This window comes from Phascolarctos cinereus, unplaced genomic scaffold (assembly GCF_003287225.1).
Source record: "Phascolarctos cinereus isolate Bilbo 61053 unplaced genomic scaffold, phaCin_HiC Scaffold_9;HRSCAF=440, whole genome shotgun sequence".
NCBI lineage: Eukaryota > Metazoa > Chordata > Mammalia > Diprotodontia > Phascolarctidae > Phascolarctos > Phascolarctos cinereus.
In genome coordinates this window covers 63,934,471-63,946,001 of record NW_027556402.1, presented here as the reverse complement: position 1 = coordinate 63,946,001, position 11,531 = coordinate 63,934,471, and the positions used below count along the sequence as shown (strand labels likewise).

At 43.0% G+C, this 11,531-nt stretch overlaps 1 pseudogene; it reads right to left on the bottom strand.

The window, feature by feature from the left end:
- Positions 1 to 5,110: 5,110 nt before the first annotated feature.
- On the bottom strand, positions 5,111 to 11,531 carry LOC110195651 (PWWP domain-containing protein 2A-like; annotated as a pseudogene).

Genomic DNA, 11,531 nt, shown 5'->3' with positions numbered 1-11,531 from the left:
GATCAAAGCACACTATTTGCTCGGGTTTTTTTCTTGTTTTATTTTGTTTCCTCTTCCTTGTGGTTCCTTCTATTGGTTCTATTTCTTCCTTACAACATGACTAATGTGAAAATATGCTTAAGAGGAATGTAGATGTAGAGTACTATATCAGATTGCATGCCATCTTGGGGAGGGAGGGGGAGAAAAATTTGAAACTCAAAACCTTATGGAAATGTTTGTTGATAAATCAAAATAAATAGAAAAAATAACTGAATGTATTACATTCTAACAGTTCTTTCATTTCTTCTCCACTCATTGTGATTTCACCTTATTCATTTTTAGTGGGTTAATTAGTTTTTCTTCTTGCTGCTTTTTTGACAAGGTTGGATAAAGGTGTATCAATTTTGTTAGTATTGCAAGGAAAGTTTTTATTTTTGTTAGTTTCATACTATTTTTCTTCCTAGTTTTTCTATTTCCCTCTAGTTTTTAATATTTTCTCATTTGTGCTTACCTTAGACTTGGTTTTTGGTTGGTAGTCTATTTTTCATCATATTCTTAATTACATTATGTCTTCATTTTCCCCTGTCATTATTGAATATTTTAATGATACAGGGCTGTGTGTGTGTGTGTGTGTGTGTGTAGGTATGCATATTATTTTTTCCTCCCAGGAATGATTGAGTTGTATCTCAGAAAATCGATTTTTGTGAAATGGGCCTTGTGGTCATGAGTAATACGTATATTCTTTAACCATTCCATTGAGAAGATAGCATATTTTTTAAGCTCCAAATTCTATGAGTTTCCTTCCTTTTATCTTTCTGTTTGGTACAGTTAAAAAAAAATTAGATTCTCTTTTTCTGTCCCTATCCACAACTTTTTCCTGTTCAATGTATTGTTCCTTTAGGAAGGAGAAAGAATGTCCTATGGGCTAAAAAGCAAGCAAACAAACAAAAAATAAAAATCACCAAGAATTTTTCAATCACCTTAAAAATGAGTTTTTTTCTAAGAGGATATCTTTTTGAAAAGGAGGGATTGGCTGTATTTACTTATTCTTGTGGAGAGAGAATATTACTATCATACTCTGTGCCTGCAGACAAAGATTGATTTATAAAACTCTGAACTCCAGCTACAGTTGATATCTGTTGATCTTGGGCAACTGAAATTTACTACTGGTATTTTGGCTTGTGCAAATGGGGTATGGATGAGGAGAGTAGGAAGAGAGTTCCTGGAGTATCATGGATTTAGAGGTAGTCATTTAATCGAATCCCTTTAATTTTTGGATGAGGAAGCTGAGGTGCAGAGAGAGTAAAACTGATTAATCTTGGACATAGAGATAGCAAAGCCAGAATTTGAAGTCAGATCCTCCTGACTTTATATATATATATATATATATGAGGTATATATATATATATGAGGTATATATATATATATGAGGTATATATATATATATATATATATATATATATATATATATATATATGAGGTATATATATATATATGAGGTATATATATATACCTGAAATTTGAGGACTACCATTGCATTGTGATATAACTCAGTGACTTAACTCCATTGTGATGTAACTCAGAGGTAGAAACAAGGAGAAAACATGGCAGCTAATAACTTGGGAATAAGAGACAGCTCTGTTTCCAGCAATGGTTACCACCACTATCACCACATCTACACACAAGCCTGTGCAAGTCACTGATGTAATACTTACCACGTCTAATTGTTTTCATGAGATTTCAGTTCGAAAACATGGTGTTCCAAAGGAAATGAACTAAAATTCAATCCCTTCTGAGATTGGGATATTTTGGGGATATTGTATGGAGGGTCAAATAAGGACCAAAAATGGCAACTACTACCAATAACAAAAACTAACCACTCATAATGATGGTATAACTCAGTGATATAACTCTGTTGTGATATAGCTCAAACAGTAAAACAAGGAAAAACGTCAACTACTAACTTATAAAAACAAATAATTAACAACTAATAATAATGACATAACTCTATTGTGATATAGCCCAAGTGCCAAAACAAGCAAAAAATGGCAACTAATACCTGATAACAAATAACTAACAACTAATAATGATAGAACTCAAATGCTAAAACTGAGAAAAAATATCAACTAATAACTAATCTTAACCAATACTAATGCAAGTATTGTGTACTTTCTGAAACTCAGACTAAAGAGAGGGAGAAAAATAACAAACAAAGCTTCTAAGTCTATTGGGAACAGCACGTATAAGTGAAGTTTGATCGCTGTGCTCATGTTGTTTTATAACTCCATGGAGCTATAGTCCAGAATTCTGCAATCAGAGGAGACTCTCCAGGTCACCTGATCCAATTCCTTGCCTGATGGATGAATCCATTATTCAATATCATGAGGATAAATAGGCATCCAGCTTCAGCTTCCCCTTCTCTAATTGGGGAGAAAATACTGTCTCACAGAATCAACCATGTCACTTTTGTACAGGTCTAATTCTTAAATTGTTAGTAAATTCTCTCACTGGGTTGAAATCTTTATCCTACTGGGCCCACTGAAGCCAAGTAATACAGTGGTATTCTCTCTCGCTTGAGACCATCTTTGAAAGATTTGATGGCCACTTTCACGTCTCCCTCTGATTGGTTGTATTCTTGAGGCTAAGCAGCAGGAAGTCCTTGAATCCCCATGTGGCATGGTTTCAAATCCCTCCTGTGAAATGGGAGCTGTTATGTTTTAGTCATTTACCTAGGTTAAATGCTTGTTAAAGTGACTGAAATGTTAAAGGCACATGAGTTTCTCCTCTGAAATCCTGAATTTCGGAAATTCTCTCCCCCTCTGAAATGAATATTTTAATTAGAGAAGCTCCTTTTCTAATATTTACTATGTCTAATTGTGTTCATAAGATGTCTGGTGGAAATCATGGTATTCCAAACTAAATGAAGTAAAATAAATCAATTCTGGAACTGGGATATTAAGAACAAAACATCTATTGTGTTGAGGTTCAAATGAGATGTGCAGAGATAAGCTCAAAATGGGCAACTATTAACTAATAATAACAGATAATTACAACTAAAAGCTAATGACAATGGCAGCATTCTGTTGCTTCATGAACCGAGTGCAAAGAAGGGGAAAAAAATCACAGCTTAAATACAGCTTTTGTCTCTTTTAGTAATAGCACATATATAGATAGATGTGTCTGCAATTGGGGAAGCTAGCTTTCCAGATCTAGGGCATGAAATTTCTAGCTCAAGGGGAATAGGAAGGAAGGAAGGAAGGAAGGAAGGAAGGAAGGAAGGAAGGAAGGAAGGAAGGAAGGAAGGAAGGAAGGAAGGAAGGAAGGAAGGACAGACAATGGATAGAGTACTTAGTCTGGAATAGAGTTACCTGAGGTCAAATCCAATCTCAGGCAGCTGTGGGACCCTGGGTGAGCCACTTCACCCTGTCTCAGTTTATTCAACTTGAAGAAGTGGAACACCAATATTGAATTATTTACAACAGAACAAAATCAAGTGGAATGAGAGTCCATCTATTCTGATTGTTGTTGTTGGGTCATTTCAGTCTTGTCTGCCTCTTCATGACTGCATTTGGAGTTTTCTGGACAAAGATACTCGAGTGGTTTGCCACTTGCTTCTTCGGGTCATTTAACAGGTGAGGAAACTGAGGCAAACTGGGTGAAGTGACTTGTCCAGGCTCACACAGCCAGTAAATATGTGAGGTCAGATTTGAGCTCAGGAAGATCAGTCTTCTTGACTCCAGGCCCAGTGCTCTATCGATTGTGCCACTTGCTGCCCCTCCATTCTGATAAGTTTTAACAATGAAAACACCCAGAAGACCTCATTATATGACAGGAGGAAAAGCCAAGATCTGAGGAATAGCACAGTGACTAGCATATAATAAGGACTAAATCAATGCTTGTTGACTGATTGATGGAGACAGAACATCTAGCTCACTGTCCTTGAACTGCCCGGGACATGTGGATGGAACTTCCTCACTCCCTCAACAAACTCAAAATCGCTAGTGTCCCACTGCCATGGCGCCCCTCTACTCTGGCCTGCTTTACTTCACTGCCATGTCTCTCTGTCTCATAATGGTAGGTTTGGGGGACCATTGGCCATTCCGTAGTGGCTCAGGAAGGACTCTTTTATGGATAGAGTGCCCCTTTTCTAAGTGTGTCCTCACCAGTGGACTCTCCTGTGTTCCCTTCTCCACCCATCAATTCAGCTTTCTTCAAGCATAACAATTTCTAGCTATGGTTTTCAGATTAAGTCAATTTTAGTTACATTTTTAGTACATTTCAGAGCATTACACAATTAGATTTTTTTTTTACTTTCTGAACTGCAAACAGATACCTGAAATGGAAATAATTTGTCCCAAAATTATGAAATTAGGTATATCCAAAATGCAACAATTGTTGCATGACAAATAATAGACAAAGTGTAATTCACTAGTATGTATCCTGAAAATTTAGGAACAGCCAGTCAGGAGAAAATCTGACCAATTTGGCAATCAATTACTTACAGTTTTCAAAACAAACCTCTTTAAACAGCCAAGTAAGAACCTTGCAAGAAAAAAAGGAAGTTATGATTTATAACTACGAAACATTGACAATCCTTGATCGCAAACTCTGGAGCAATTTTGCAGCCTACCCCTGAACTGTGAGCATCCTTCCCTTTTTCAGCTTGTCAGAAACTGAAGTGTAAACCTTGTGGTCTTGCGGGCAGAGAAAGGCATCTGTGTTCTTTAATTTAGTAAAGAAAGAAAGAAATAACAAACAAACAAGTGATCACTAAAATCCCAAATGTTCCCACTGGACTGCCCAACTCACAGCTATTATACTACCTTCCCACACAGCTGTAACCTGTGTCCCATACTATTAGGCTACATATTCAGAAGACACTGATGCATATTCCCTGCATAAAAATGCCCTTCACTTGAGGCTGTGGCTCTTATACCTTGGGGGAAGGCTGAGGAATTTTAAAATGCAAGATTTTTACTTGAGAACATTGTGAAACTCTCATGTTAAGAAAGAATTTGATTGTATGTTCAATTGGTTTAGTTTGCCTGTCAGGAAAGTTATCAAAGAGATCCATTTTAAGTATTTAAAAAAAGCAGCCAACTGAGTGCAAGTTCTTTTTCTCTTCCCGGTTTGGACCAAGTGTATTCTGAATAAGTTATTTCTAACCAGCCTCATAAAATCGTGTGGAGCCTCCAAACTTTTCTTTCCTACCTCACTATCCACGTTCATGTTTCAAATTGTGTTAACAGGGCCCCACTTCCAAAGTCAGCTACTTTGCAGCCTTAGCTGCCTCTGTGATAGCCTTGGGATCCAAGGCCTTTCTCTTCTTATTGAAGCATGACTGCAAGCTTTCTGAAAAGGGAGACAGTTGCAGTAGTGCATGGAAAAATGTTGTTGGAGGCTCAAACCATGAAACAGGGGCCTCCTGTTGGACTAACAGGCCGTTACCTTTCTGGCTTACAGTTACAGGAAGAATACAGGCTGGCCACCATGGGAAGCCATAAATCTTGGCCCAAACAACGGCCCCACATATACTGTCATGCCATCTGGCGTGATGCATCTAGAGACGTTTTCGGACAAGACTTTCATTTTCAAGGAATTATGGAGCTTTTTTCTCTTCCTCTGAAGAGGATGAAGTGAAAGAGGTGGAAAGTGCATGCATACAGCCTGGAGAAAATCAAAGCTTGGAGTAGAACTACATTGGGAATCAGAAGATTTCAAATCACATGTCCTCTCACGGCAACACACTGATGAAGAGTCAGATGTCTTTTGATTTGTGGTCGTGTAAACAGTGATGCGGTTTTGGCTGCCCTTTTTGCCCAATGTCTGGTGTTCATCCTACTCATCAAGCACATGAACTTCACTGTGGGCCTCTTCAGGACATAGGGATTCTGGTTTTCTGAAGAGGCCTGCATCTGCTCAGCTGCTGGAGGAGCAGGGAGACTGGAGTCTGGCTGCCATCTTACCACTCCAGATTTTCTCAAGTCTAGCCTTCAGGGAAGAGTCAGTTTTCTTCATTCCTCTCTCTTTGTGGCTTCAAATGCAACTGGGCTGCAATGGCACCTGAGCTGGTGCTGAAACCAAGGGGTGAAGCAACCTTAGAATGTGCGTTTTTGGAAGTGGAAGTTTCACTCGGGTTCTTGGGAGCCTTTTCTTTGGCCATTTTCACACTTCCTGGCTTCTGCATGATCCATGTTCTTTTTGGTTTTTTGGTTTTTTTTTTTAACTACTTGATTGACTTTTACCCTGCCTCTGCTTTGAGCACTCTTTGAAACTTTGACCACAGCATTTCTTTTCTGGCTGTCATTTTGGTTTCTCGCATCCACTTCAGGGTCAGTTTTCAGTTTTATATTCACAGCAGTTACACTTTCATTACTCCCTTTTGTGTCATCTTCCTCTTTAGAAGAGTCACCGGCATTGCCCCCTATTTCTTTATTTCTTTGTTTATTTATTTTTGTTTGCTGCAACAGCACTGTTTTTACACTTGTCACATAATACTTGTCTGGGTCTTAGTTTGGGAGCATTCAACATGGAAGTGGGCTCTTCCCTGTACCTTTTCCTTTGAGGTCTTTCAGTTTTCCAGGGAGGGGGCTGAAGTCTTGATTGGTTATCTGTGTCCCTGATAAAGGGGGAGGATAAGGTGCTCCTCCAGGAAAGAGAGGAGGTGGTTTCCAAGTGCACAGGCTTTTAGCAAGGCTAGGTTCTGGTAGCTGAATGGGAGAGTGGTCATCAGCACCGGCACCACGCAAGTCTCCCTTGATTTCTGTTCCTTCTCGGAACGATGTACTGGGGAGCTCCGTGACTTCACGGGGCCCAAACTGCACATAATTCCCATCAAAAGGGCTGCGAGTGCACCAGGGTCTCCTTCGGACAGATCCTTGAGGACCCCGAGAAAAGCCTCTCCCGGTGGCGGAAGGACACTAGGAACGCGCCTTGGCCAGTGGTCTACAGTGAACCACTCCGCCGAGCCCGGGATCAGCGGAGCTAGGGCCGAGTCCCTGGACGCCAGAGCGGCCGGGGCCGGGGCCGGGGCCGTGCTGGGGGCTCCTCTCCCGAGCCTGCTCTTTCTCCTCCGGCAGCGGCCGCGTCAGGGGCTCGGTCCCCGCGAGGCTGTAGTTGCCTGCCCCTCCTCCTGCAGTTCTCTTTCTCAGGGCGGTTGGCGGTTTCTCCGGGGCTCCGGCCTCGGAGAGTCGGGCTTCAGCCGGGGCTCAGGCTCGGGCCAGGCCGGCCCTTCCTTCGGACACTCGGGGCGGACTCCTCCTGAGGCAGCAGCTGTGGCTCAGTGGCCTGAGGGGCGGGCTTGTGGAGCACCTCCTGGAGACCCTGGTCACAGGCAGGGGATGGGTGCTGGCCTGGCTGCGGGGGATGGGCTCAGTGTCTGGCCCGACCTGGCAGTCTCCCCTTCCCCCCACCTGGGAAGCCTCAGTGGTGGCCGCCATTTTCTTTCGGGCATCTCCTCCTCCTTGACTTGGGGCTGCTGCAGCATAGGCCTAGGTGCGGTCTGTTAGGATGTGGGCCACATGGATTACTTTAGCCCTTCCATGCTGCAGGCAGAGAGAAAACTATGAGTGAAAGGTGCCTTGGGAGGACTGCCCCCCTTAAGCTGCCTTCTCCCTTAATCTGGGAGGTGGCTCCCTTAAGTGGCCGTGTCCTTTGGGGGAGGGCCCTTTCCCTTGACTGGCTGCCATCCCCACCCCCTTTAAACTAGGGGGTTCTCCTTTAAGCTGCATCTCCCTTAAGGAATGGAGGAGCCTGCCTAGTGGGTTTGTTACCCACAAGAAGTGCATTTACTGGATTTGGAGACAGCTTGAGAGAATACTTTTGAGATGACTTTGCCCTCCAGCATTTTGGGATGAGCTTGAACCTCATCCTTTCTGGCACCCAATGTGCTTGTCTCTGTCTCAGTCCCCCTCTAAATACATAGAGGTTAAGCCTGGCACCCCAGTGTGACTGGAGGTAGTTTAGGGGTCTCTGTATCCCATTTGCAGGTTCTTGTTAAGTGGGGGATGCTCTGCTTGGCAGCTCTGTCATGCTTTCTTCCCTGAGACACTGGTGGAGGTGGATAGGTTGACCCTTGTGCCTGCTTGGGGTTTCTGTGTCTGGTTTTGGGGACTGTGTTCCCTGTGGTAGGTCTCTGCACACTGTTTGCAGGTTCTCTTTAAGTGGGTGATGCCCAGCTTGAGAACCTGGTGCTTTTACGTGAGATGCCACGTGGAGGTGGGGTGGCTTCAAGGGAAAGTGACTTCTTTTGGCCATACAGCAAGAAGGGAGCTCCCCCAAACCACTGGAACTCCTTACTATGCTGCCTCCTGCAAAACAGGGACAAATTCTGCTTAAGTGAAGTTCATTTGAGTAAAATGAAAAAAAAAATTCTGAAGACTCTCCTCTGTGGCTGTAGCCAGGCTGAAGCTACAGTGAAAAGTTAGAACAGTTAAAACATCTTAACAGATTTTTGAGGTTTTGAGATTAGTCATGAAGGAGTTGGTAAATTGGCCATTTGAAGATTGCAGGAGAAAACTCCAGAGACTTTAGGTTAATCCAGGAGCTCACCCCATTCTGAAACACCTGGTTACAATTCTGGATCAGACTGGGGATGGTGGTTGTAGAGAGTTGTGGGGGCTTGGGTCACCTTCACCTGCATGGTGAGGTGCCCTCCCTGTTCATACCTGCCCTGTAGCCCTGGGGGCCCTGCAGCACGACCTTTTGGGCAGGGCCTGGAATGTCAGCCTGTTTCACTTTGTCCTGTCCACCCTCCCAGCAGCTGCAAGCAGCCCAAGCCTCAAGCTGCATGTGCAGCTGTGGGTAGAGGGGAGAAGGGAGCTGTACCCACTGGACAGCATCCCTTGAACCGTATGAGCAGGAATTTAGGGCTGGGAAGGCCCTAGCATAGGCCACCCCGGCCCTTAGGCAATGCCCAGCTGGAAGTAAGAGGAAGCCAGCCAGCCTCTGCACTTGGTAAGCCCACCCTTCTATCAATAATTTTCCTGTGTGATAATTTGGAAATGCAATTGATGTCATCTGGTTCCTTGTTTGTGTTTTTATTGTATTTCTACATTGTACTGCAACATTCTCTTATATCATAAAATTTGAGTGACCACTGTGAGCCAGAAATGGTGGTAGAGAAAGAAATTTTTGATCTGAAATTTGTATATGAATTGGGTTTTTAAAGGATGTGGTAAAAAATTATATGATTTCAAAACTGAAAGTTGCAGTTGCAAAATGTTAATAATCAGATGATTTTTTTTTTTGTACAAAGCAATTTGGACATGCTGGTTCATGCATTCAACAGAACTGAAGTCAACTAATTGGTAATGGGTTTGTTTTATGTTTCAAACACATAATACTGTTTTAACTGGGTAAAGTTTTCTATTAGTTCCAGAAGGTATGTGGTTTACTATCAATCAGTGCAGAGGAAAATCTCATGGGGTAGACAGGCAGATCAGGCCCTTAGTCCCCATGATTCCTCATATTTTGTAAACTTGACTCCATTCCCCCAATAGGAACATCCCACCTGCTGAGTTTAAGCCTGGCCCAGTGCGGTTGGCGGTCTTTGTAACTTGTCTGGAATTGACATGAAGGTAGGGAAGTATTATGCCGTTGCTGTATAGTGATGCCTCTCTTGTTTTATAGCAATTTTCTATAAGCAAGAAGTTTTGTAAGCACAATACTAAATCTATTAAATGATTGATTGATTCTGGAACATCCCTGAGTTACTATAATGACATGCAAGTATAAGATTTGAAGTTCTTTTCCCTAGCTCCTTATCCTTGTCAACCACCCAAGCTTGTAAGTAATTGAATCCAAAGTAGGGGAGCCCATTGTGTTCTACTCAAGTTTGGGTGCAGACAGATTCTTTTGTCTAGATCACCCGAGGCTGGGACTGATGTGATTTAATTTTTTTCCACAAACTTCTTCCTATATTGGGACCAGGACTAGACAGTGCAGGTTTATGCAGATTGATGAAGAGAATCTCCTGGGTTGAAATTAACTGCGTAGCTTGAGAAAGTAGAGTTTGAATAAGACATTCATTTTAACAGGTAGGAATATGGCAGTTAGGAATATGGTAGAAATGTAAAGGAAGGTTGAGTAGTCTGAGGATGGGGTTTGAAAGATGTAGAAAGCGAAATGAGGTTTGATCAAAATGTGGAAAGCAGATAAGTAGGTTTAGGGACAGATGGGGCACATCCAATCCCCTCTTGTCCCTGGAAAGTGATTCTGTGTACCCTTGTGCCAGCTTCAGATGGTTGAAGCATGATGAGAGAGTGAGAAGAAGTTTAGGAGGAAAGGCTGAACATGAAAATGATGTCGCCTGATTATGAAGCTAATAGACAAAGGTATAGAAAGCTAGGAGGAATCAAAATGGAAGGTGCCACATGTTTGAAGCCCCTGTTGTTCACAGTTGTAAAGGGGGAGTCTGTGCTCTTGTTAACACATCGTGCTGTGTTTATATTGAGAATTCAAAAGCAGGATGAGACACATATTACACCCAACTTAGCAAAAGGCCAAGGGATGAAGGAAGTCTCCAGCTAGCTGCTCCCCTCTGGATCATGGAGCTGAGGTTTCTGGTTTTTCACTGTAACCTTTTCACTCTCCTGTCCCCTCTCCTGACTGCCTCCCGTCCTCCCTATCTCATTGTCTTGTTGCTTCTCATGTGGAAACCTTGCCTTTTGGATCTTCTAACAAGTTTGTGTCCTCCAGGCTAACCTCAATCAAATTTCAGATGGCACTGTTGGAAGGAGACCTATCCATAGCCATCCCTCATTCCCTGGACTTGGCCTAGGCTCCATTCCAGTCAGTCTCTTGTCCCCTTCCCCTCCCCCTCCTTACCCCTACCTTTCCCCAGGACCCAGTGAGGCAGGGACAGCTGTACACCCCTTGTCAGCCTGAAGTAGTTCCAGAAGATGAGACCTCCGCCCATGTCTCCAAAGAATTTGGGTCTCCACTTATTTGAGGGAGAATTGTTGAGGAATGCATGACACTCTCCTTTGTTCCCAAATGAATTTGGGGTCCTACTTCTTGAGGAGGCAGATGAGGAGATTCCAAAAAGAGGGGTCAGTGAGCACTCCATTATCTCAAATAGCACTTGAAGCCAGTTTAGGAGCCAATGAGATTCAAGTAGGCTGGTGTATGAAATACAAAATCTAAGGAGAGAGAGAGCGTGCCCTGCGAAATAGGCTGAATTGTGGAATAAGGGTAATGTGAGAAACTCAGAACTCCTGTCCTGAACTACTTCATCTCTTCACCCACTGCAGATTTTATGGTGTAATAATTGCCAAGCCTCTCCTGACTTGTGTGGGAATCTTTCTGAAGTGGGGGAGGGGTGTGCCCCCTAAGCAGGCCCCTTCCTTAAGCAGTCATCTCCCTTGCAGGGGCCCTCTCCCTTGGGGGCCTTCAACCCTCCTCCCCTTTAAGCTTGGGTCTCCCTGAAGCTGGGGTTCCATTAAGATGTGAAGGAGCCTGCTTGGTGTGTTGCATTATTCCCAATAAATGCCTTTACTTGATTTGGATACAACCTGAGAGGATTCTTTTGTGATGGCTTTGCAACCCGACAT